Source organism: Zalophus californianus, chromosome 5 (assembly GCF_009762305.2).
Source record: "Zalophus californianus isolate mZalCal1 chromosome 5, mZalCal1.pri.v2, whole genome shotgun sequence".
Classification (NCBI taxonomy): Eukaryota; Metazoa; Chordata; class Mammalia; order Carnivora; family Otariidae; genus Zalophus; species Zalophus californianus.
Window position 1 is genome coordinate 6,230,314 of NC_045599.1, and position 26,550 is coordinate 6,256,863.

The 26,550-nt window shown below is 50.0% G+C and overlaps 1 long non-coding RNA gene and 1 pseudogene across 3 annotated transcripts in view; one reads left to right on the plus strand and one right to left on the minus strand.

Annotated features, from left to right (window-relative positions):
• Positions 1-26,550, minus strand: part of LOC113929375 — a 71,689-nt gene that overhangs the window by 33,899 nt on the left and 11,240 nt on the right. Inside the window, exon 3 of one of the 2 annotated variants that reach the window (XR_003522174.1) lies at positions 11,946-12,054. This is a non-coding gene — a long non-coding RNA (uncharacterized LOC113929375). Of the gene's footprint in view, positions 1-11,945; positions 12,055-25,360; positions 25,720-26,550 lie in introns of those variants that run through there. The other variant, XR_003522175.1, reaches the window with a different exon arrangement.
• On the plus strand, positions 1,084-15,518 carry LOC113929370 (annotated as a pseudogene). Its single transcript, XR_004820091.1, has 6 exons — positions 1,084-1,389; positions 4,443-4,550; positions 10,080-10,340; positions 10,616-10,889; positions 13,031-13,306; positions 13,420-15,518. The product of XR_004820091.1 is annotated as an H-2 class I histocompatibility antigen, Q10 alpha chain-like (transcript).

Consider the following 26,550-nt stretch of genomic DNA (forward strand, 5'->3'; position numbering starts at 1 on the left):
AGCAAAAATGCTATTTGCCTGCGTCGTTATGACGAGGCCCATCGTTCCCCACAGCCAACTGTCCTGGTTTGTCCAGGACTGAGGGGGCCCCAGGATGCAGAACTTTCAGTGCTAAAGCCAGGACAAGTTGGTCATCCTGCTTTATACCTTGAAACACACCAAGACTAACCAGGTTGCTCTATTTGGTTTGGCCCCCAAAATAAACCTGGATTGCCTAGAAAAATAACTTTCTCCTTGATTTTTGCAGTGCTAATCTGCAGATATGTCACAACCATTGTGACTATAACAATCATATCACAATGCAAACATTAATTTTACAGGTTTTTTTCTTTAAACATTTTTATTTGGTTACCAGACTTTTTGATGCCCACCTTCCTTGCAACTCTGCTCTATCCTCTGCGAGTGTTCCTTTGACAATATTAAAACGGGACAAATGAGCTCTCGACGCAGATCATTACAATCGGACTTCTTCTTTGGTGAAGGCCTGGCAAGACACCATGGGCATCTTGGCTTCAAGAGCCGGTAGGGCTAGACTTCTGGCATTCTCGGCCCCGCCCCTGACAGGTGAGGCGCTCCCCCAACGCACCCCAATAAGGGCTGCCAAAGTCCTCCCCATGAATTTTCAAATATCAGAAACCACCCAAGTGAAAACTATTATCCAAAACATGAGGGTCCCTGGTGAGAATTCAGGGGATCTGTGAACCTGGACGGGAAAAATAACCTTTATTAAATTTAGCCGTTCTTCCCCTAATGAATGGAGGTAGCAAAGCTCAGCAGTACTAGCAAGACTTGTGCTTTCGTCCTTAGTGGAAACCACAGGTGTTTTCGAATCACATGATACTTGTTGCAGACACCTGCCTAAGTTTCCAAACGACAGTAATGTTAGCTCCACCTCTGGGTCTTATTTCATGAGGGAGTGAAGTATCCTGTAAGCTATATTTGACAATTACCAACAAGATTGCTTCTCATACACATATATGTAATTTGCGGGGGGGGGGGGGGGCGGTTCTACTTCAGAGGCCCAGCAAAGGGGACATCTGGGAGCTGTGGGGTGGGGGCTGACGATGGTGTTTGGGAGCCGGAGCTGGAGCCCGAGCCCAGCCGCGTGGGGAGGGGCGGGGCAGGGCGGAGCCAGAGCCGAGCGGAGCCGCCTGAGGTCGCAGGTGTTCCGCCTTCCCGAACCTGAGCGCTAGCTCTCCGGGATTAGCTCCAAGCCACCCGCCCCACAGCTGAGGACCGACTCCTGCGAAATAATCGACGCCCGGGGGCAGCGCGCCAGGCTGGCTGGCCCGGGCTCGCGGGTCCTCGGGAGCGCGCGCGCCTGGACGCCGCTGCGGACAATGCTGCTGTACCTGCAGCTTTTTCGTCTAGTGCCGGAACGCGCGGCAGGTGACTGGGCGGAGAGGCGGGGGCCCTGGGGCAGAACCCCAGGGGCCGCCAGCCAGCGCGCGGTTGGGGCGAAGGGAGGCAGGGAGCGATCGGAGGCCACTTCCGGGTTTGGGGACCGGGGATGGTGAGCTGGGGAGCAGACCCAGGATCGCAGGTGGCGTTGAGCCCTGGGTTAGAGCCCCCGTTTGCGGCCTCCACTGTGGCACCCGGATCTGGCTTAGAGTCCTGCCGGAAGCCGGCGGGAAGCGGAGGGCTGGCCGTGATCCCGGCCTGGACGCAGCCGATGCCGCAGCTCCTCGGGGGTCCCCGTGGCACCCCCTCCATAGAACGCCGCTCGGTTCCTGGGGCTGGGTCCTCCAGGAAGGTCCTTAGGAAAGCTCTGGGGGGCAGAAATCTGAGAGGGCTGGCGCGTCCGCTGCCAGCTAGCTCGGTCAGTGCCCGCCCTTCATGGTGGGCGTCCCTGGAGGCGTGGCGAGGCACTTCCGAGTTGCCGTGGGTGTTGGGGGAGTAGGTGCCATGAGGATTTCTCTGACCTGGCCCGGAATTTCCATTCTTTCCTAGTTTTAATTCTTCTGGCATTGGTACCTGAGGCTGACCTCATCCTGGATTCCCCCTTCCCCCCCTCCCCGCCGGCTGCCATGGGGCACCGCTCCTCCCGGCCACACAGATACCGGAACACTTAGCACACATGCGGAAGTGTACACCGTCACAGCAGTAACAGTAGCTGGTCACCCTCGCTCCAAGCTGTTCTAAGTGCTTCACATACAAGAAGCCATTTCAACTCACAGAACAATCCTCGATTTACTACTATTTACAGATTTAAACTAGGGCGCAGAGAGGACGCTTCCTGGCAGGATCTGAAGTCGGAGTTCTTGACCTTTTTTATGCTTTGGACCCGGTCTCAGAATGTTTTTAATGCATCAAATGAAATACATTTGACCGGGGGGGCGTCTGGGTTGTTCAGTGGGTTAAGCTTCGGACTCTTGATTTCGGTTCAGGTCAGGAGATGGAGCCCCCCGTAAGGCTCCCCGCTGAGTGTGAGGTGGAGCCTGTTTAAAATTCTCACTCTCGCTCTCTGCCCCTCCCGCGCTAGCGTGCTCTCTAAATAAACAAACATAAATAAATAGAAATACATAGGATTACGAAGGAATCTAGTTACGTTTCTATAAAGCTACTAAAACTTTTTAACTAGAAATATAAATGTGTGAGATGTAGTATGTGTGCTTCTAAGTTAACACGTTAAATAATGCACCAAATAGCAACCATTCCCAGAATTGGGAATTAGAGTAAAGCATATGTCCAGGTGTGTGCACCAACTGTCATGTGATTCAAAAGCACCTGTGGCTTCTGTCCAAATCCAAAGCAGGGGTTCTGCTAATCCTGCTGAGCTTTGCTGCCTTCACCATAGGAGAAAGGCTAAATTTCAGCCTTAGTGAAAGTAAAGATGTTCTTTTTTCCCTCCAAATTGAGGCTCCTGAAGTCAACAGGATGGACCTAGGGGAGGATTCAGCCCTCAGCGCCCATGGAAAACATTTGAAGGAGAATCACCTTGGATGTCTGGAAAGATTGGGGGAGAGTTTGGTCCTTGGGACAGGACCCCATGGGGCATGGGCCACTGTGTCTCTGGGCCAAGACTCTATTGGTTTTCAGGTTCATACAGTCCCCCCAACCCTCCCTGGGCATAATATAGGGGCATACAGGTGATTCCAATTCTGTGTGGCAGGGATGGTCATGGGTGTTTGCACATAGGCCCCGTCTCCTTATGGAGGGAATGGCTGGGGCTGACCTAGGGAGTGGGGACCCCAAGCCAAGGAGGAGGGAAGGAGTGGAGAGATAACCCTGGGATGTACCCAACTGCAGGAGAGAGATGGCACATGGAGGGGAGGTAGCCAGGGGTTTGGGGCAGGCCCCTCACAACACTCCTGGATGCCAGGCTTTCCCTTCAGAAGCTAGGGAGTTAGGAAGTGGCTTTCATGGGGCAGATATCATGAGTGCTGCAGCAGGGAAGTTTGAAGTGGCTCAAACTTTAGAATCACCCAGAGGGCTTGTTGAACTACAGAAAGCTGGACCCCACCCTCAGAGCTCCGGATTCAGTAGGGCTAGGTTGGGTCCTGCGAATTCGCATTTCTAGCAAGTTCCCAGGTGATGCTGGTGCAGCTGGTCCTGGAACCACACTAGATTCACTAGCCTAGAATGTTCTTCCCTCCTTACCCACCCCACTGCCTCGTAACTCACAGCTGGTGAGGTCCCCTTCAGGTTTCAGCCTATAAGGCCCCTGACTCCAACACCTTCCCACCCCGGTGTGTTCCTGATGCCTGGGACTTCCTGCACCACGGCACTCATCAGCCCCACTCACCTTATTGGACCTACTTATTTATTTGTTCAATTACATCCTCCCTGTCAGACCTGAGGTTTTTCAGGCCCATGACTGTCTTGGTTTATTTCTGTCCCCATATACACCCCCACCTAGCTCAGTGCCTGGCTTGTAGTAGGTGCTCAACAGCTGTTTGCCAAGTGGGTAATATTGCAAGGACACAGCTGAGCAAGTGGACAGAGCTGGGCAGGACCAGGCAGAACCAAGAGGGCATGGGTTCTCCACCTGGTAGCATATGAGCATCACCTGGGAGGTTTCAATGCCTGCTAGTATCCTCTCCTCTTCCCTCCAAACCAACTAAATTTATCAATAGCAGAAGTGTCAAAGCTGCCAGGAGGGGCTGGAGCTGGAGAACCTCTGGCAGAGGAAGAGGCAACCCAGTCCCGGCTTCCCTCTTAAGTGGGAAGAGTCAGGGCCTACCTCACAGGAATGCAGTAAAAATGCCATGAATCAATAATTCTAAAGCTCTGGCACCAAGACCCAGAACTCAGCCCTGTTGGTTTTATACCCCGTGCTAGAGAAGTTTCCAGGCAATCCTGAGACAGGGCTCCCACGTCCCTCCTCCCTTCCAATATGCCTCTCTTTGTCATTTCATACCATCCCTCTAAGCAGAGACAAGGATGTGTAGGGTATTTATGCCTTGAGATTCATATTTTCCTTTTCCATTTCCCCTTTGCAGAGTCTCCTTGGGGGCTGCCTGTGGTGGCCGATAGCCCGGCTTCCTTAGCGAAGGTGGTGATGGCAGAACTAGCCAACCTGAAGTTAGAAAACAAGCCATGGCCTGGAGGTAAGGCACTGCCTACCTGCTGAAAAGGGGGGCAAGATGGCAGAGGCCAGGAGCCCCCAGCATGCAGGAGGGCATCTCCACAGTCTGGGAATCTGGTAGACTGCCTTTGCTCAGGTGGGGTGCACAGAGACCAGACCCTCTGGAGGGTGCCCCAGGGGGCTTCTTCACTCAGGTATCTTTCCCCACCCTCACCCCCCCAACACACACACTCCAGCTCTCTTTTCCCCATGCCCACCTCTCCCTTCCAGACAGGCTAAGTAAATGATGTCTGCAGAACCCTTCCTTCGTGCCTACACTTCTTTATGTTTATTACCTCGCTGAATGCTCCAGCACTGTGGACCAGGTCAAACAATTGTCCTCACCTACAGATGAAGAAATCAAAGCCTGGAGCTGTGGAACAAGGCCACACAGCTAGACAATGGCAATGCCACATGGATTGTAGGAAAGGGGTGGGGCACCTCCCTCTCCCACCAGTCAGAGAAAGAGGGAGGCTGGGCAGGACTGCCCCTTTTTGTGGGGCTGGCGATGTGGCCCAGTGACCAGGACGCAGCAGTGAGGGAAGAAAGGGTGGCTGATGACACGGGGCCTGAGGCAGCAAAGGGCATGTGGCCACTTAGGCCATGTCACAGCATGAGCAGATTCCTCTGGGACATCTGCCATGTGGCCCCCACTTCCTCCTGCTGTGGTCGCACCGTGCCTGGCACTGACCCCAGGCTGGCAGGGGTGTTTCCTCCAAAACTACAGAGGTAGCCTGATGATTCCTCACTCTGGGCTGGAGCCCCAGGCATGAGGATCCCTCCTGGATCCAGTTAGCAAGGAGGAATCTAGTCCCAGCTCAAACTGTTCTGCTGGAGCAAAAAGACAGGTGTGGGCAGCCTGTGAGCCCCCACAGAGAGCAAGCTGGTTTCCCAGGACCATCTAGTGGGCAGAGTAGACAGCAGTGGGATTTTCAGGGATGGTGGCCCCCTCACTGGGTATGTGGGAAGCAGTACCTGGAAGCCAGCTGAATGAGGGGGCCACAATCATGAACTTGTCTTTGAATAGTTCCAATTCCCAGGATGGGCACCAGATGCCAAGGTGTAGACCATGGGTGAAAAAGTCCAAGGCAGAGCCGATGCCAGAAACCAGAGCCCCCATGGCAGGAAGGGGTAGGCCAGAGGCTGTATCCAGGCCATTCCAGGCACCATCTGGACAAGCCTAGGAAGGATTTGGGATTCAACCCCTTCTTTCACCCCTACTGCTATCACCTACAGCTACTGAGTCACACCACCATTTTATTTTTCTCCCATGTTACTGCAAAAGCCTCAGAACACCAGAAGAATACTACTGCCCCAGGACCTTTCCAATGGCTTTCCCTTCTGCAGACCCGGAATGCTCTCTCCTAGACCTTTACACGGCTGGCTCCTTTAGGTCTTTATTCAGGAGTTTCCTTGGGGAGGGGGGCTTCCCCGTCCATTCTATCTAAAATTTTAAACCCCACCCCTAATACTTTGTATGTCTCTCCTTTATTTTTTTCCCCCCCTCAGAATTTATTGCTGGCCAGCCTGTCATACATTTTATTCATTTATCTTGCTTATCCTACATTCATGGAAGCTGCCTAAAAGCAGGCAGTTGTAGTTCTTCTGCTTTCCCAGCATCCTCAGGGTCTCCGAGAGGGCCAGATAAACAGCAGGTGCTCAGAAAGTACTTGCTGAATGGGGCCACAGGGAGGGCCCCGCCTGGCCATATGGGCAAGGCTGGGCAGAGCTGAGCCCATTGAAACCATGTCCAAGGTGGTGTCTGTGGAGGGCAGAGAGTGGGGAGATGCCATGGGGAGAGGGCTGCTTGTGTGTCCCCAGCCAGCCATATAGTGTCAACCCTTCGTGGGTTCACTAAAGGGCAGGTGCAGGCCAGGGGACATCTTGAGAATCCGGGTGTGCAGTCTGGCCCTGCTTTCCGCTACTTGGCAGGTGATTTTGCCTCTTTGGGCCTCAGTTTCCGCATTGGTCATAGATTGGCACAATAGTACCTGCCCAGTAAAATTGTTATGAGGGTTAACAGAACCAAAATTTCATAAAGTGCTTGGGACAGGGCCCAGCACCTAAGTGCTTTAGAACTATTTTGTAACTTTACAAAATAAGACATGGATAGACTTCCCTTCATTTTTAACCAGAAGTAATTGGCCATTGAAGCACAGCTTTCAGAGGACATCCTTCTTCCCAGACTGTGCATCCTTCTCTCTGTTTCAGGATAGCAGGACATCCAGGGCTCCTGGGTTTGAATTGTCCACTGAACTCACAAGACACAACAGACTTTGGTCTCATAGTATGTGCATTTGTTTTCTATAGCTGCTATAACAAGGGGACCACAACTTAGTAGCTTAAGGACAACATATTCTCCTAGAGTTCTGGAGGTCAGAAGTCCAAAATGGGCTTCTCTGGGCTGAAACGAAGGTGCCGTGGGACAGTTCCCTACAGAGGCTCTCAGGGAGAACCCGTTTCTTTGCCTTTTCCAGCTTCTAGAGCTGCATTCCTTGGCTCGTGGCACCTTCCTGCCTCTTTCTCTGTTCCATTTTCCCATCCCCTTCTCTGGTAGTCATGGAGTGTCCCTCTGTCCCCTTTCATAATGACACATTCAGGGCCTACCTAGACAATCCAGGATAATCTCCCCATCTCAAGATTCCTAATTTAATCACATCTACAAAATCCCTGTCACCGTATAAGGTAACATTCATAGGTTTGGGATATGTTAGGGGCCCAGAATTCAGCCTACCACACCATGTGCCCTTAGCTGAGGAGGAGACAGGACAGAACATACAACATACATGCATGGCTTCCCCACCACCCAGGAGGCAACTACCCAAGGACACAGGCTCTTTGCCCTCCCTCACATCCAGGACAGACAGCTGCTGCAGATCGGAGCCAAGGAGCAGGTGGTCGGTCACCTTAGCATAGAGAAGCCATAGCCTCTGTTCCTTTCAAGGCCTATATGCCTACTCACAACTCCCAGCCCAGGAGCACCCCCATTAATCTTAACTCAGTGGTTTGCAAGGAAACAGAATCCTGAGAGTCCGTCATTTCCCCGGAGGCCCACACCAGTCCAGGCCTGATGTTAGCCCTTCACTCACTTCCTGCATTGATCCCTCTCACCTCACATAAGATTTCACCAGTGCAAGAAGAAAGCTCCTCATCCTTCTCCTAAGCTTAGAAAAAGCAGGCTCTGGGGAGAGAATCCAGGCTCGTCTCTTTCTAGTGCATGGCTTTGGGTACTGTACTCACCCTCCCCTGGGCCTCTCAGTTCCTTCATCTGTGGAATGGGGCCAGTCACACCAACATCTTAGGTTTATACTAAGGATCAACTGGGATAATGAATGAAAAGCAGTTAGACTGGTGCAGAGCACAGAGCAGTCACTCTCCAAAAATGACAGCTGTGATCATCATCCTTGCCTTTCATGCTCTTGTTTTTTGTCCAACTCGATAAATGCCGGCAGTATCCACTGTGTGCCAAGCATGATGTTCTTTCTCCCCAAGACCTGTGGAAACAGTGGTGACACAGTCCAATGTATTGCCCACCCCATGGAACAGTTTCACAGGGAGCAGAGACTGCTCTGAGGGATGTCAGGGTGGAAGCAGCAGGGTTTCTTGGAGGAAGGGACACCTGAGCTGCAACCTGAGGGATGAGGGGCATTGGCTGAGAGAAGAGAGGGAGCAGCCTGGGGCAGAAGGAACTGCAGGTACAAAGGGCCGGGGCAGTTTGCTGTGGCTGCAGTGGAGCTTAAACGGAGCTGTGAGGGTGATGGGCTTGACTCCTTTCACATTTGAATATTCAAATGTTGAGTATCCACTGTGTGTCAGAAGCTGTTCTAGGCTGGGAAAGAAGGAATCTCTGCCCTTGGGGAACTGACATTACAGGGGAGAGACAGACTATTAACAAGAGAAACAGGTAGGGACACCTGGATGGCTCAGTGGGTTAAGCGTCTGCCTTTGGCTCAGGTCACACGATCCCAGCGCCAGCGTCCTGGGATCGAGTCCCGCATCGGCCTCCTTACTCAGCTGGGAGCCTGCAGCTCCCCCTGCTTGTGCTCTCTCTCTCTCTAACAAGAAAATTAAAAAAAAAAAAGAGAACGAGGTAAAAGTGCATATTCTCTATGTGGTGGTAATGCTCTAGAGAAAACACGAGGGGGAGTGCTGGGAATGTAAATATTTAATAGAGTAGGCAAGGAAGGATTCACTGAGAAAGTAGCATTTGAGTAAAACCTATTTTGTTTATTTATTTGAGAGAGAATGAGAGCACAAGCGGGGTGAGGGGCAGAGGGAGAATCAGATTCCCTCTGTGGAATGGGGCCAATCACACCAACTCTGTGTCCTTAGGAAAAGGACGAGGAGACTCTTCTTGCACTGGTGAAATCTTATGTGAGGTGAGAGGGATCAATGTAGGAAGTGAGTGAAGGGCTGACATCAGGCCTGGGCTGGTGTGGGCCTCCGGGGAAATGACGGACTCTCAGGATTCTGTTTCCTTGCAAACCACTGAGTTAAGATTAGTGGGGGTGCTCCTGGGCTGGGAGTTGTGAGTAGGCATGTAGGCCTTGAAAGGCAGCAGGGAGCTGAGCAGGCCACCCAGGGGCCCGGAGCAAAACCTTTTTTTAAAAAAATGAAGTAAGGGAGGGGCCCCTGGGTGCTCAGTCGGTTAAGCATCAGACCCCTGAACTCAGCTCAGGTCTTGATCTCAGAGTCATGAGTTCAAGTCCAGCATTGGGCTCCAGTTTGGAGCCTACTTGGAAAAAAGGAAGAAAGAAAGAGAAAAAGAAAGAAAGTGAAGGAGTGAGCTGTGGGTGAACCTCTGAGAAAGGTGGGGTAGGTTTTTTAAAGGTACAGCACTTGTTTTCATAGCTGGAGTCAGGGCGAGCTGCTAAATAGATTTCATCTCCAGCACCAAGTTGAATGGATAAGCTGGTGCTTCTAGAGATGGTGGAGAACAAACCTTGAGGCAGCATTTGGACTTAAACAGAAGAGATGACTAGCAATGTCTGGTGTAGGAACAGGAGGGAGCAGGGAATGGAGTCAAGATGCAACCAACTTGGCAGCAATGGTTCAAGCTAGGAATGATGGCCCTGCTTTATCAGGTATCTCTGGAGAATGAATAATTCCACAGAAATTAAGCTGCCAAACAACCAATTTTTTTTTTATCATACCTTTTTAATTGTGAGATGGGAAACCAGATAATCACACTTACAGAGAAGAGTGTAAAGTATAAGTAAGTAAACCCTGAGTGGGGTTGGGGGGGGGGGGAAGTGGGGGTGGAAAACTTCCTAGAAATAGAAATAAAGTCCACAGGCCTTAGCATATGAACTTTGGCCTCGATGTTTGATTGATTAACTGTTTATTTAAACTATTTGGATACCCTTATATTTTTAACTGAAATCCCCAGTTCTTGCTCTTACTGATGGCAAATACTCTGGATAGGTTTCCACTGCTGTCCCCATCAGTCACACCAGCCCATGGTGCCAATCCTGGCAGTGCATGTGAGCCTGACTATTTCGTGTCTTCACAGGGACACACTCTCTCCACTACCACTACCTGGCCCTGTCAGAGCCAGGCCCGGGCCTTCCCCAGTTTCTGGCTATAGGCTACGTGGACGACCAGCCCTTCATCCATTACAACAGTCGTGTGGACAGCGCCAAGCCCCAGGCCCCGTGGATGGCAACCATGGACGCCCAGTACTGGGAGACAGAGACCCAGAAGCAGAGAGCCTGGGGAAAGGTGCAGCAGGTGGAGATGTGGACTGTGATGGGCTACCACAACCAGAGCAGTGGTACGTGAGAGGCTCCTACTGCCCCACCTCCTCCTTCCTTCACACTCTGCATGCAGACTCTAGTTATGAACTCAAGTGTCCTCCTGTGAGAGGCCCAACAGGCTTCTCAGCCCTGGCTGCTCATGACAATTACCCGGGGAGCATTTGTTTTTTTAAATGCCGCCACCCTGCTCCCCACCCTTCGGAAACACCCGTGGGTGCTGGGCTTCTCTCCGGCTCTCAGGGATCCACCCCATAGCCCATGCAAACTGCAGCCTTCTCGCCCACGTGCACAGGCATGCACAGCACTCAGCGGATGTTCGGCTGTGAGATCAGGGAAGACGGCCATACCAGCAGCTTCTGGCAGTTTGGCTTTGATGGTCAGGACCACCTGTCCCTGGACCTGGAGACTCTGAGCTGGGTGTCAGCCAAACCTGCAGCTGTGTGGACCAAGCTGGTGGGAGACAGAGCACTGCTATGCTGAGTATGACAAGGCCTACCTGGAAGGCCTCTGCCTCTTTTCCCTGTGCAGGTACCTGGAGCTGGGAGGCCAGAGCCTCACCCGGAAAGGTAAGGTGCAGCCTGTGGCCACACAGAGGGGCCCACACTCCTGTGCTCGAGAGTCTGGGGGGGAGGGGCGGTGAGGAGGCCGACTGTGTTCCCCTGGCTCAGATAAGCCCACTGAGCCCCAGAAAGAAGGCCGACTAGCCAAGGGCTTTCTCATGTAGAGCAGGACAGAAGCCTCGACCTCGGGCCCTCATTCCAGGTGAGGTGGACCACACTGTGGTCTTGGTAAATGAGGCCCTGATTCTTGGCCTCATTTTATTCATCCAGAGTAGGTTAAACTAGGTGGCTCATAAGGCCCTCTGGGGGTTTAACATCCTGTGGTTCTCCTTCAGAAATGGACCTCAGGCCCTAGGGGATAGCATCCCTCACTAGGCCAGTCCCTGGACTACTGGGGACTGCCAGGGAAGCTGAGGCCCTTTGCCCCTCTGCCCCCACACACCCCTCATGCTAAACATGCTCCTCAAATTCTAGGTGCATCCTATACTTGTCCTGACTCCAGCCAGCGGGCTGGAAATACAAGGTCTGGGGTGGCCACCAGGGAAGGTGGGTGCTTGGGGGTGCTGCAGCAGAGGCCTCACTGGCTGCTAGCGGGTCGGGCTGGTCAGAGTACCCAATACACCATGGACATCTGGTGACTGAGTGGCAGGATGTGAATCAGCTGAGGCAATGGGGAGGACGTTCCTTGAAGGGAAAGCAGGGCAAATAACATCAAGAGATGTGTTTATGAGAGCAGAGTGTGGTGGGTCAGAGCTCAGGCACTGGAGCCTAGCCTCCAGATCCACATCCTGGCTCCAAGACTTGCTGGCTGTGGACCTTGGGCAAGTCACTTGCCCTTTCTGTGCCTCAGTGTCCTTGTCAGTATTACAGGGATGGTCACAATAGCCCCTGCCTCCCAGAAGCACCATACTGGTGTCTTAAATGATTGTGTTGAGCTCTCATCCAGCACCAGGGGATATTATATACCTATCACCTGGTGGATTAGTCAGGAATCTCCACAGAAACAGAACCAACAGGATGTGGAGAGAGAGAGAAGGAGACATATTTAAGGAATTAGCTCACGTGACTGTGGAGGATCGGGAGTTCCGAGATCTGCAGTTGGCAAGATGGAGACCCAGGAGAGCCAAAATTTCGGTTTGAGTCCATAGACAGGAAAAGACTGATGCCCCAGCTGCAAGAGATCAGGCAGAGGAGTTCCCTCTTAAGACTGGGACTTTTTGTCCTGTTCTGATCCTCAAGTGATTGCATGGGGCCCACTCACACTGGGGAGAGCAATCTGCTTTACTGCATCTACTGATTCAAATGAGAATCTCACCCAGAAGAGTGACTGACCAAAGGGCTAGGCACCATGTGGCCCAGTAAAGTTGACACATAAAATGAACTGTCACACCTGGATGATGTCATTTGGGACAACCCTGAGAGAAAAGAACAAAGAATCCCCATCAGGCCCTGAGGGACTGGGAGATTGTGGACAGGGGTCAGGCTAGGCTGTAATTTCAGGGTGTCTGACTCCAGAGCTACCCTCGTGACCACCTCCTTCCAAAGTGAGGGAAGGACCATCATCCTTGCCTTCACTCAACCTTTTGTTAGGCACCTACTATGTGCAAGAAGTCATGGACGTATGTAAAGAAGTCTCTGAGAAAACCATAGGGTTTCAGGGCAACTGGGTGGCTCAGTCATTAAGCATCCACCTTCGGCTCAGGTCATGATCTCAGGGTCCTGGGATCAAGCCCCGCACTGGGCTCCCTGCTCAGCGGGAAGCCTGCTTCTCCCTCTCCTACTCCCCCTGCTTGTGTTCCGCCTCTCTCTATGTCTCTCTCTGTCAAATAAAATCTTAAAAAAAAAAAAAGCCCATAGGGTTTCTGTGGGAAGGAGGGAGTTGTCAACATAGGACCCAACAGTCCCACCCAGAACCTCCCTGGAGCTTGGGGGCAGGAAGTCACAGGATTGTGCCCCTTTGGGATGGTTGGCAATGGGTCATCCCTTCCTTAAACATTGGTTGAATGCCTTACCTGGAGAGAGACCTTGTCTCCATCTCCTCCCTATCCTCCACCCTGGAAGATGCTAGGGGAGCCCAGGATCAAGCACAAGGAAATGGGCAGAGAGCAGCCTCTCACCAGCCTTCCTCCCTCGACCTCTCTCTGCAGAGCCGCCCACAGTGCAGGTGACAAGACACACAGCCCAGGATGGGGGCATCACACTGAAATGCTGGGCCCGGGGCTTCTACCCACGGGACATCTCACTGAGCTGGTGGCTGGGCGAGGAGGAGCTGGTTCTAGAGACTGAGTATGTGGAGACACGCCCCAGTGGAGATGGCACCTACCAGGCGTGGGTGGTGGTGCGGGCGGCCGCCAGGATGGAGGACCGGTACACTTGCCATGTGCAGCACTCTAGCCTGAACCGTATTCTCACTGTGGCCTGGGGTGAGGAGCTGGGTTTGGCAGAGAGCATGAGGAGGAGCAGGGGAGGGTGCCAGGGTACCCAGAGATAGTCCCATGGCCTGAGGCTGGTGCCCCCTTTTCTCTGCCTTCCGCAGAAGCACCCTTTCATCCGTGGATAACCAGTGCTGTGCTTATCTCCACCATCTTCACCATCACTTTCTTGCCAATGGCTAGAGTGTTGCTCTTCATCAAGCAGTACTCTCAAGATAGGCGGGGAAGAAAAACAGGGGTGGAAGGCCCTCACAGCTGGACAACCCCTGTAGGGAGAAATGCTCTGCTCCCATCCTGGGGAGGAGCAACTACTCTCGAGCCCCTGTCCCCCATCTATGGAAAAGCCCAAGTATCCCCACCCCATAGCCATATATTGTCCTGAGGACACCGCGGATCCCACAGCCAGGGAAGACCACTAGGCCTGACCTTGGAAAGGCCCTGGAGGGGGAGAGGGAATGGAAGGTGGGGACCCAGGACCCCACCTCTGCCTAACAGTCAAGGAGTTATGGGGGCAGCATCCTGACCCCATCTGCTGGCATCTGGAAGAAGTGGCCAAATGCCTGCCTCTTTGTATAAGTGTGCTCTTGTGTGTATTTATATTTTCTTTTGTAAAGGTGATTAAAGTGTTGGGGGTGGTGAGGGTGTGTGGTTCTGGGAGCATGAGGGGGAGGGGGTCCATGATGTACATGCAGGTGTGTAGGGGGTGAGGGTGTATGAGGAGGTGTGTGGGGTGAGGGGGTGAGGGTCTGTGTGTGGGTGGTATCTTTCTGTGGATGAGGACAAATTCAGAGGGACAGCTGCCCAGGGGCCCGTTAGGATGGGAAATGATATGGTCAGAATTTTCCATCCTGTCCTTTTGGATGGTTTGAAGTTTTACAATAAGGGAAAGAGGAGTTTCACCTTGTCCTGTGGAAATGCTTGTTAAGATTCTTGTTAAGGGGGGCGCCTGGGTGGCTCAGTCGTTAAGCGTCTGCCTTCGGCTCAGGTCATGATCCCAGGGTCCTGGGATCGAGCCCCACATCGGGCTCCCTGCTCCGCGGGAAGCCTGCTTCTCCCTCTCCCACTCCCCCTGCTTGTGTTCCCTCTCTCGCTGTGTCTCTCTGTCAAATAAATAAGAATCTAAAAAAAAAAAAAAAGATTCTTGTTAAGGGTATGTCTGGGGAAGGTCCAGCCTCACCTCTGAATTCTCAGTGGAGTAGAAACCCCACATCTCCCTTGTGAACAAGAATCTCCTGGGGAGCACACATTTTTGTTTATTCAGAAAGCAGTTCCAGTCTCGTGGCCATCTGATGTGCAAGGGGAGGGAACTCCAGAGCCACAGCAACGGGACCACTCCACCATCATAAAGGACACAAGGCTGGGCCCCTCGTAGGGCAAGGCCCCCTCCACCTCTCTGGAGGACCCCAAGGTATGACAGAGCCTCTTCTGGGACTTCTGAAACCTTCATGTCTGCAGCCCTGGGAGGCCCCAAGACCAAGGATGTGAAAGATTTGTGATACTAAGAAAAGATTCATCTGCCCTGGTGGCCTGAAGGGCCACAGCAGGGAGCTCCAAACTATCTGATTGTACTGAAAATGTGTCTTAGATGTCTGTCTGCCTCTCCTCGTAATGCCATCATGATCCATGGGTATAGAACAGGGTTCTGAGCACTTTACAGGTACTAAGCTGTTCAATCCTCATGGCACACCTGGGCGGGAGAATTAATAATCCTGTGCTACAGGAAAGGAAGTGGAAGCCCAAGGTCCTACAGCTGGTCCATGCTGCAGCCAGGAGGGAGGCCAGGAAGTCTGGCTACAGTCAGGGCACCTCACCATTGCACCGCCACTGTGCCATTCTGGAAATGGGCATGGAAGTCCAGGTCTGCAATCCCTTATCTGCGGTTCTGAAATCCAAAACCCCAAACCAGAAGTTCCTTCCTGATTTCGGCATCAAAACCCAACCTGAAGTGAAATGAGGCTATCTGTGGGCCATTGCGCCTTTTCACAATTTTCCACAGAAGTATTGATGTGTTTGGTTACATTGTGTCACCCCAGACAACCTCTGGAGATGTTATGTAATGTTCAGCATCTGCACCTTGGCACTTTCTAAAACCCAAAGAATTCTAAATTCTTAAATATATCTGGCCCGAAGTGTTTCACATAAGGACTTGTGGACCTGTATTAATAAGGTTTTGTGACAATAAAGGTTTTATTTTTACAGTTGTCTAATGGTATGGTAAAAAAAGTTGGGGCACAAAGTAGGTCCGGCCCCCACCAATGGAAGGGCACACGTGGTCAAAACTTCCCTGAGGCAGGGTGAGGGCCCAGGGTATTGGTGGAGAAGCAGATGGTGGGGAGGCTGTTCTCCCCTTTCCTGAGTGCTACTAACTCTTTCTCTGCTAGAACAGTTCACACCCCTGACAGAATCTGGTCTTCCTGCTGCCAAAGGCACCGCCATCCTGACCTTCAGGGAGTATCTGCTCTGTAACTGCATTATGAGATCTTGGAAACTGAGCATTGCTTCAGCTTTACTTCCTATTTCCCTTACAAGCTAGTTCGGTGTTTTGCCCATGGAACCATAAAATACTTTTTAGACCTAAAGGGACCGTAACACATCTCTACAAGCTCCTGATATTTTGACACTCTCACTCCCACACACACACGCCCCCCACCCTCACCATCATGCTGCCTCCCTCGGCCTCTCACATTAGAGTCCCTCCTGTTCAGGATGTCTGCTCTCTCCGGTGCACATCTCTCTCCCCCTGTCTCTCTTACCTTCCACCCATACCCCAAGCACATATTGGTTTAAGTCTGGTGCACCTGCAAAAATTGAGGCAAGGGAACACGATTCAACCAGCACCCCACGGCCAGGTGGGAGGTGAACCTGGGTGTCCTGAGTCTAATTTCACAGAGGGATGAACAGGCCCAGAAATTATGGCAGTCGGCCCTAACCCAGGCTTTGCTCCCACCCCCATTTTTGCTTCTGTGCTTAGCAATCAATGGCTGGTCAGTGATCTCAACCAAAGACAGGGGCCCTGGACCCAGCTGGACCAGCCCAGACGCCTGCCTGCCTGCCTCCCTGGTTCTTTCCTCAGCACTCTTTCCAGGAGAGAAGCTTGTGAGAAGACAGAAGGCAAATGCAGAGGGACTTCATCTTAGCCTTGAGTGTTGCCCTGGGTGCCCCCCAATAACAACCACAGTCTCAGCAGTGGATAGGGGCAGGAGGGCAAATGAGGAGGGCTCTGAGCACCCCCGGAAGCAGTAAAGGGGCCTACAAATCTGGCAGGGGCAGGACAGCAGCTTTGAAAAAAAAAAAAAAAAATGCAGACCTGCAGGAAAAGCAGCCTTTTCACCCAGCAGGACATTACTTCCACTAGCTGCTCCTGGGAACTGCTTCCCTTTCTCAGCCCACACTGGGCTGGCCTTGGCTCATGATCATGGGATCTCCACGTGCAGACCATCCTCTCACTCACAGAGGCCAGGACATCTCCCCTGCGGGAGGAATGCTGCTAGCCTTCTAGTCCTCAGGTCGTCCTGACATACCCCTACACTGACACAAACCTTACCTGCTAACCCTCTGGAGTCTGGTCCCAGACCACAACTTTTTTTAGGCCAACCATATTTAGGGCAGAATTCAGTGTGGCCTGGCTGGAACCCAACTGTGATGATGTTTGAAATGAATAAATGCATTGATTAATTAATATTCAGTGAAGGATATTAGATTCTATGCCCACCAAATACAAAGGCTTTTTTCTTTTTTTTAAGATTATTTTAGAGAGAGAGAATGAGCAGGAGGGGCAGAGGGAGAGAGTATTCGAGGCAGACTCCACACTGAGCACAGAGTCCAACACAGGGCTCCATCCCACAACCCCGAGATCACAACCTCAGCTGAAACCAAGAGTCAGATGCTTAACCAACTGTGCCACCCAGATGTCCCCAAATACAAGGCTTTCTTACAAGCCGTCTCCAATGCAGCCTCAGTCCCCCCACGTAACTGCATTGCTCCAGTGCTAGAATGCCATGCCTGTGTTCTCCACGGTCTCCAGGAACTCTCTGAGACTTGTGCTCAAGCCACCTCCTGGAAGCCCTCCTAGCCATCCCTGCTCTGAGGTCCCATGATGCCCACAGCACATGGCTCTGGGCTATCTCTAGGACATGTCCAGGCGGTCAGGGTCCGGCCAGCAACAAAGCCCAGCAGGAAGGCCCAGACCTGGGGTTGGCCGTTTTTTTCTTCCCCCTCCTCTAACTTCCTGAAGAAGCTCACAGACCAATGTACACAGGAGAGGACTGAAGACCCAGGCTGTTTCATTGGTGTCTTTTTAGCCTCATCCCTATGCTGCCACATAACTGAATAGTAAGTTTCAGAATGGAGTCACACAGCATCACCTCAAGGCAAACAGCAGGAGAGAAGGGAGTCAGCCTGCCAGCTCCCTATGCCAAACGGCTGACCCTCAGCCAGGCTTCTCCAGGCCTGCTTGCGGGCCACGTTGACGGAGCCATCTGCTAGAGCAAGTCCAGGACAGGGAGAGAGCCAAAGAGTCAATGCATCACAGCAGGGATGGAGAGAAGCTGGGCCTGAGTTAAGGGAAAGGAAGGCTGTTACCGAAATCCACTTCCCACTCACAGCACCAACTCAGAGAGAAGGCAGAGTAGGTCTTTGCAACCGCCTCCTGAGGCATTTGCCTGGGAAGAAACAGAGAAGCCAGCCAGTGGGAGAGAGCTGGGGGGTGCCTGGGAAGGCTGGGAGGGGAAGAATCCTGCAGGCTCCAAGGGAGGGGGGGGTGTCTCTCATCCAGGTTAGGCCCCTGCCTGACCACAAATCAGATGGGGCTGGGTGGGGGGGAGGGGAGGTTCTTCTCAGGAGCTCTCAGGTGGATTCTTAATCACACAGCCTCCCTGCTCTTCTCTGCCTGAGCACCAGGGGAGAAGACACAGGGGGAACTTGTCCTGGATCACCTGTCCTCCATCCAGCCTCTATCCCCATCAGGAGATGAGGGGCCTGGCACTCATCATCTACAATTCTCAAGGCTAGCTGGGCAGAAGGTAAGAAGAGAAGGCCCCTTGAGAAAAATGATTTGGGGGACAGGCTGAGCTTGAGGTCTCCCCTAAAATCTCTGAGGATAAGAACACACTGCTCCTGAGATCCCTAAGTTTGTGTGCTGCCTGAAGACTGGTATCTCATGCCGGCTGGCCTGGCCTACTCTGGGGAGATGCCCAGCAAGGAGAGGCCTGGGGTAGCACTCCAGTGGTCTGGTTACAGCCTCTCACTCACTCTCAGGGTCCCACTCTGGTCCAGCCCAACACACCCTGGTGAGGTGGCCAAAGTGCAGGGGGCTCTTAATTCCAAGGTTTAAATAATAGTTAAGTAAGATGTACAAAAAACTGGGACACCTGGGTGGCTCTGTTGGTTAAGCATCTGCCTTCAGCTCAGGTCATGATCCCAGGGTCCTCGGATCAAGTCCCACATCGGGCTCCCCGCTCAGGAAGGAGTCTGCTCTCCATCCCTCTCCATCCACCTCTCCCCCTTGCTCTTGCTTTCTCTCTCTCTCTAGCTCTCACTCAAAAAAATAAATAAAATCTTAAAAAAAAAAAGATGTACAAAAAAACTAAACATATGTATCCCTCTGGCTCAGTAACTCCACTCCTAAATCTTATGCCTGGGAGAAGAAAATCGCATACTTAATGTTCACCAAATGACAGATTCTGGTATTCAGAGCACTGTTCATAATAGCCCCACACTGGAAACAACCCAAATGCCCATCAACAGAAGAACAGAGAAACAAATCTGCTCTACTTACACAATGGAATATTTGTACCAAATTGGAGTGAAGGATTTATGACTCTATACAATGGCATGAATGAATCTCTCCTGGACATTAAGTAAAATGAAAGCAGCCAAGCAGAAAAGCACACACTGTATGTTCCATTTCTGTGAAGTTCACAAAAAGACAAATGAATTCATGGCTGAAGAAGTGAGGACAGTGCTTGCCTGCTGTGGAAAATGAGCGGGAGTGGACATGGGATTTCCGGGGGTGCTCCATTCCTTGTTCTGGATGTACACTTCGAAATTTTTTTCAGAGCTATAAATTTATGATTTGTGCATTTCTGTGTGGATGCTACATTTCAAGTGGAGCAGAGAGAAAGAACCACCAGTATTTCTGGAATCTGTAACACTGAAACCACCCACAAACCCACAACCAGACTCAAGGCAGACCCACCGGTTACACTCAGCCTGTCCAGCCAGGACTTCTGGACTCCGACTGAGGAAGGGAGTGCTAGGGGTAGGGGAAGAGCCTAACTCTTGAACCCAGAGGAGAGACACAAGCCAGAATCCCAACATCAAAAGGCACTCTGGAGGTCCTCTATTCCATGCATCCTAGCCCAGGCATCAGCTTTTTCTGTAAAGTATTAGATTGTAAATATTTTAGATTTTTCTGGCCACATACGGTCTCCAACCACATATTCATCTTTAATTTTTTTTTTTTTATAACTCCTTTAAAATTTAAAAACCATTCTTACTTCTTGGGACTTGCAAAAAGAAACCGAGGGCCAGATGTGGCAACCCCTGTGCAACCCAGCCAATGCCAGACTCCCTCTCTAGTACCTCTGACAGATGCTCCCAGTGTCCGTGTAACAAGAGCTTGCCTCATCACCATAAAGTGGCACTTAAGGATCTGCAGCTGGGAGGAGGGAAGCAAGATGGCGGAGGAGTAAGGTGACCTCGTTTCGACTGGCCCCCTGAATTGAGCTGGATATCTACCAAACCATCCTGAACACCCCCGAAACCAGTCTGAGATGTAAAAAGATACATCTGGATCTCTACAAGCAGAAAAACGCCACCAGGCACGAGGTAGGAAGGGCTGAATCGTGAATCTGCGGGCAGATTTGGGAAGATAAACAGAAGCGGGAGGGAGCCGCCATAAGCTGGTGCCGGGAAAGTGATATAACAACCGAGCGCAGAAAGCATCCTGCTCCAAAAGGGGCAAACACTCCAACCCGGAAAGGGCTTTAGAGCAGGGCTCAAACAGGATCTAGGAGCTGGGGTGGGGGGGAAGGAGGGGAGGCCCTGGCGGCAAGCGCGCCAACCGGGACCACTCGCTCTTTTAGAGGCACAAAGAGCAGAGACAAGCCGGGGCCCCTGGGTCGACCTCTGTGAAGGTTGCTGTGAGCGTGCACCGTGGGGAGGCTGCGGTTGTCACCAGGGCTTACAGAAACGGAGACTGTGTGTTCTGGAGGGTTCAGAGAAGAGCAGACTGATTTCTCTGCTCCGGGACAGAGGTTTGGGTGCAGCCATTTTTGCTCTGACCCCCAGAAGAGATGGAAGAGGCACTGAAAGCCACCAGAGAACAAAAGCTCAAAAACTCAGAAAACCGGTTTCCAAGGAGCCCATTCCCCCCACCCCACCCCCCCAGGGCAACTCAGCCCAAGCCGGGTTGCCTGAGAAACAGCACAGCAGGCCCCTCCCCCAGAAGATAGGCTGGAAGAGCAAGAGGGTAACAACCCGAGGGGCCCCATAAAACTGTAAAACCCCAACAACACCAGGGGAAAATAGTATATTGAGCTCCAGGCATTGCCTCATGGCTTGTGTGTTTTTCAGATACAACTCTTTTTCTTTTTATTCTTTCTCTTATGCTTCTGTTTTTTTTTTTTTTACCTTTTCCTCATTTCAACTAGATGTTCAATATATCAACTTATATTTCATGGTAGCTTTTTAACTTGTACTCTTTCACACCTACATTTTTTTTACAGATACATGCTTTAGTGTAGTCCTTTCCCCATTCAATATTACCTTTATATATATACCAGTTTTACTTTCCCTGTATTTCTGGGAAGTAGTGTCCTCTAACAAACAGAACAAAATACACCCAAGAAGAACTGAAACACCGTACTTTGCCCACACTGAGAAATTATAGCCCCCCTTCCCTTCACCCCCCTTTTTTAAATTTATAATTTTAAAAATGTTTTTAATTTTATAAATTTTATTCTTGGGTTTCATTTTGGCTTTGTTTTTTCAGTGGTGGCTTCCGACCACTCCGGATTTTCCTAGGGTGCATCTCGCCTGGGTCGTGGTTGATATTTTGGACTCTACATTCCCTCAACCATCCCTCAACAGAATGACTAGGAGGAGGAAATCCCAACGAAGAAAAGAACCAGAGACAATGGCCTCTGCCACTGAACTAACAGATATGGATATAAGAAAGATGTCATAGCATTCAGGGTAGCACTTAGGAAGTCATTAGCTAGGCTTGAAAAAAGTATTTGTGACAATATAGAATCTCTAAGGCCAGAAATGAGGTCTAACTGCACTGAACTTAAAAATGCTATGAAAGGGAAGCAGTCTAAACTGGATACTCTTAACAGCTAGGGCAAATGAGAAAGAAGAACAAATTAATTATCTAGAAGATAAGCTGATAGGAAGGAAGTCAAGGAGGATAGGGATAAACATTAGAAGCCCATGAGATCAGTGACACCATGAAACATTCCAAAGTCAGAATTACTGGGATCCCTGAGGGGGTGGAGAGAGAGAGAGAGGACTAGAAGGTATACTTGAGCAAATCATAGTTGAGAACGTCCCTAATCTGGGGAAGGAAACAAGTGTTCAAGTCCGAGAGGCAGAGAGGACCCTTCCCAAGACCAGTAAAAATAGACCAATGCCCCGGTATATAATAGTGAAACTTGCTAATCTTAGAGCCAAGGCAGCTATCCTGAGAGCAGCTAGGGGCAAGAGATTTCTTACCTATGGTGGGAGGAATATCAGAATAATGTCAAACCTGTCCACAGAGACCTGGCAAGCCAGAAAGGGCTGGCGAGACATAATCAGGGTACTAAATGAGAAGAACATGCAACCAAGATACTTTATCCCATAAGGCTGTTATTCAGAATGGATGGGGAGACAAAGAGCTTCCAGGACAGGCAGAAACAAAGAATATGTAACCACCAAGCCTGCCCTGCAAGAAATAATAAAGGGGGATTCTATAAAAGTAGAAAGACCCCAAGAGTAACATAGACCAGAAATTTACAGAGACAATCTATAGAAATGGGCTTTACAGGCAATATGATGGCACTAAATTCATATCTTTCAGTAGTTACTCTCAATGTGAACGGCCTAAATGTTCCCATGAAACAGCACAGGGTTGCAGATTGGATACAAAGACAGGAGCCATCCACATGTGGTCTACAAGAGACTTATTTGGAACCTAAAGATACCTCCAGATTGAAAGTGAGGGGACGGAGAACCATTTATCATGCCAACAGACCTCAAAAGAAAGCTGGGGTAGCAGTTCTTATATCAGACAAATTAGATTTTAAACCAAAGATTGTAGTAAGAGATGTAGAGGGACACCATATCATACTTAAAGGGTCTATTCAACAAGAAAATCTACAAATTGTAAATATCTGTACCCTCAACATGGAGCAGCCAACTACATAAGCCAGATGTTGACCAAAATAAAGAAACATATTGATAATAATACATTTAATAGTAGGAGATCCTAACATTCCACTCTCAGCAATGGACAGATCATCTAAGCAGAAGATCAACAAAGAAACAAGAGCTTTGAAGGACACGTTGGACCAGATGGACTTCGTAGATATGTGCTGCAGAACATTCCCCCCTAAAACAACAGAATGCTTATTCTTCTCGAGCACACATGGAACTTTCTCTGGAATAGACCACATATTGGGTCACAAATCAGGCCTCAACTGATAACAAAAGATTGAGATTATTCCCTGTGTGTTATCAGACCACAATGCCTTGAAACTGGAACTCAACCACAAAAAAATTTGGAAGGAATTCAAACATGTGGAAATTAAAAAGCATCCTACCAAAGAATGATTGGGTCAACCAGGAAATTAAGGAAGAACTTAAACAATTCATGGAAACTAATGAGAATGAAAACACATTGGTCCAAAACCTATGGGATACTGCAAAGGCAGTTCTTTCAGCAATGTGGCAGAATACAAAATCAAAACCACTATGAGATACCACCTTACACCAGTTAGAATGGCAAAAATTAACAAGACGGGAAACAACAAATGTTGGAGAGGATGTGGAGAAAGGGGAACCCTCTTACACTTGGTGGGAATGCAAGCTGGTACAACCACTCAGGAAAACAGGATGGAAGTTCCTCAAGAAGTTAAAAATAGAGCTACCCTAGACCCAGCAATTGTACTACTAGGTATTTACCCCAAAGACACAGATGTAGTGAAAAGAAGGGGCACATCCACTCCAACGTTCATAGCAGCAATGTCCACAAGAGCCAAACTGGAAGGAGCCAAGATGCCCTTCAACAGACGAATGGATAAGGAAGATGTGGTTCAGATATTCAGTAGAATATTACTCAGCCATCAGAAGAATGAATACCTACCATTTGCATCAACATGGATGGAACTGGAGGGGGTTATTGCTCAGTGAAATAAGTCAGTCAGACAAAGACAGTTATCATATGGTTTCACTCCTGTGTGGAACATAAGGAATAGCACGGAGGACCATAGGGGAAAGGATTGAAAATTACAGGGGGAGAAATCAGAGAGGGAGATGAAACATAAGAGACTATGGACTCTGGGAAACAAACAGGGTTTCAGAGGGGAGGCAGGTAGGGGGATTGGGTCGCCGGATGATGGGTATTGAGGGCACGTGTTGTGATGAACATTAGTTGTGTTATACACAACTAATGAATCATTGAACACTACATCAAAAACTAATGATGTAATATACGGTGGCTAACTGAACATAATAAAAAAAAATGAAGAAAAAAAAATTATCTGCACCTGAACTCTTGTGCGGGCTTCTCCAGCCTAAAAAAAGCTGATAGTGAGTGGTGCCTGGCTGGCTTGGTGGGAAGAGCATGCAACTCTTGATCTTGGGGTTGTGAGTTCAAGCCCCACCTTGGGTGTAGAGATTACTTAAAATCTTAGGGAAAAAAAACAAAAAGCTGATGTGAGTTTTCATGGATACATTTTCTGAAAGTCCTGTGAAAAATACACCAGCAGCTACCACCATTGCTAAGCTCCAGCCCGTGAGTATCCCCCACTGCTGCCATTTTCCCAATGCCCTGAGAAAGTGGCCTGATGCCCTGGGTATGCCAGGTCACCTGTTCTGACAACCCACAGCTCCAAGTTGGGTTCAAGAGACAGCTAGCAGTCCTCCTGCAAATAGGAGCATGCCTTGTTGCAGGGATGCCAGGGTTGCAAGGGGGCTTAAAATCAAGTCTCTCTTCTAATCTGTAAAGAGAGGCTTTACAACAACCTGAGGGAATATGAAGGAGGCCCCTTCCAGCTGGCACTTGGATATGAAGAATGGTAATTTAGAGAAGATAAAAGAAATATGTATTAAAGATTCTTATACACCTAGGTATTCTTCAGAATGGGTATCCATTATATGCTCCTTTTAAAAAGTCTTACCAGTTCCTTCAAGATGCTCCCTCTAGCCTTCTCTCATCATCTTCTCCCTGTACATGTTCCCTCTTGCTCTTTTCCTTCAGCTCTCCTCCTTCCTGCCTGGGTTCAGTGCACCCCCCTCCCCCAGGGCAGGCAAGAATTTGCTTTTGAGCAGCCTCCTCTTCCCTTGTTCTGCTCCCCAGCTGCTTCTGTGTAAGGTAAAACCTGCATTCAGAGATGGATAAGTATTCTGGCCCTGAAACACAGTTCCACTTCTTGTTGCTCAGATTTTCCCTCATGGCTCCTCAGGCTCAGTCAGGACCTCTGGGAAGTCTCCCAGATTGCATACTGGGAATTTGTTAGTTTCCTAACAAACACTCCCAATAGGTGCCCCACTGTAGGCAGGTCAAGGCTGGGTTTCAGCTCACTCCCGCTCCAAACATAAAGCTCTCAGAACCACTAAACGACAGATGGTGGGCTACTTTTCACCAGAGTCCCAATCTCTTGATCCTATTCAAAGAGGAAGAGAACAGGAGATGGGGTGAGTTTCTTCTATGGCTCATCTACTACAGGAAAGGAATATAATGGTAGGTAATGGGATAACCCCAGTGGGCACCGTTCTAATTATGGATGTCAATAATTGGAATTGGAATACCAACTTCACAACAAGCCTAATGTGTGTGCTACTATCATCTTTATTTTGCAGATGGGGATATGGCAGCACAGTTAAACTAATCCAAGGTCACACAGAAAGTGACAGATTTGGGGTGCTAAAACAGCTTGGGACCAGCCTCATGGAAGAATCTCCTTCAGATTATGCCTGGGCAGAGACCTGGATAATTAGGGAGTTATATCTGGGTGAAGCAGTGAGACAAAAGCCTTTTAGGTGGGAGAATATGCCCAAACACATAGAGGCAACAGCCTGGCATGTGTGTGTCAGACTTCCATTTCAGGCAGATGGTTCTGCTGGCTGCAGGATGGACTGAAATGAGTGCAAATGACCCTTTAGGAAACTTTTTGTCCAGCCGGAAGCTGATGAGGTCAGATCTAGGATGACAAGAACAGAGATTGAGAAAGCGGCCTAATTTTGAGGAAATAAAAATCAGCAGGACTTGGTGGTTGCAATTTGTTGGGTTTGTTCATTATTTACTCAGCAGATATGTAAGAAGTCCTTGCTGTATGTTCATCAGCACTATGATAGAGGAGCTGCATGTACAATGTTAACAGCATTTACCATCCTTGCTCTGTAGAACCTACGATTCAAGTTTGGGCCCAGAGAAGGAGAGGAGGGATTCCAGGGTGGCTTGAAGATTCCATTAGGGCAGGTGGTGTTCCTCAAACCAGTGACCAATTAATGAGGGCTACAATCATACCAGTGGATCTTGAACAGCATTTTACTTAAGCAAAATAGAACAGAACATATCAGGGTGCCCTGAATGCCATAAGGGAAATTTTGTTTGTTATATATGTGCAAGTCTATATTGGATTAACATGTGCAGTGCATTTCTTAGTGAGGGTGGAGTAAACCTTGTAAAACCTTGGGTTATGGAAAACCACACACTTAGAACTCTGAACTCCTTGAAGGGATTGATCATGCCTTACATTTTTGTTCCTATAAAGTGGAAGGATAAATGGATGAGTTATGCATGTATATGATGGATGGAATTAAAATGAACGGGTAGCTGGGTGGATGAATGGATGCACGCATGCGTGCATGGATAGGTGAGTGGACGGTGACTGGAAGCATTATCAATGAAGGCAAAAAGATCTACAGAAGTCAGTGTAGGGCATGCTGAGTCTGAGGTATCTTAAGTGTTCGCAGGACAGTGCTGATGGACACAGAAGTAAAAGTCGCGGGAGAGATCAGGGCTAGGAGGC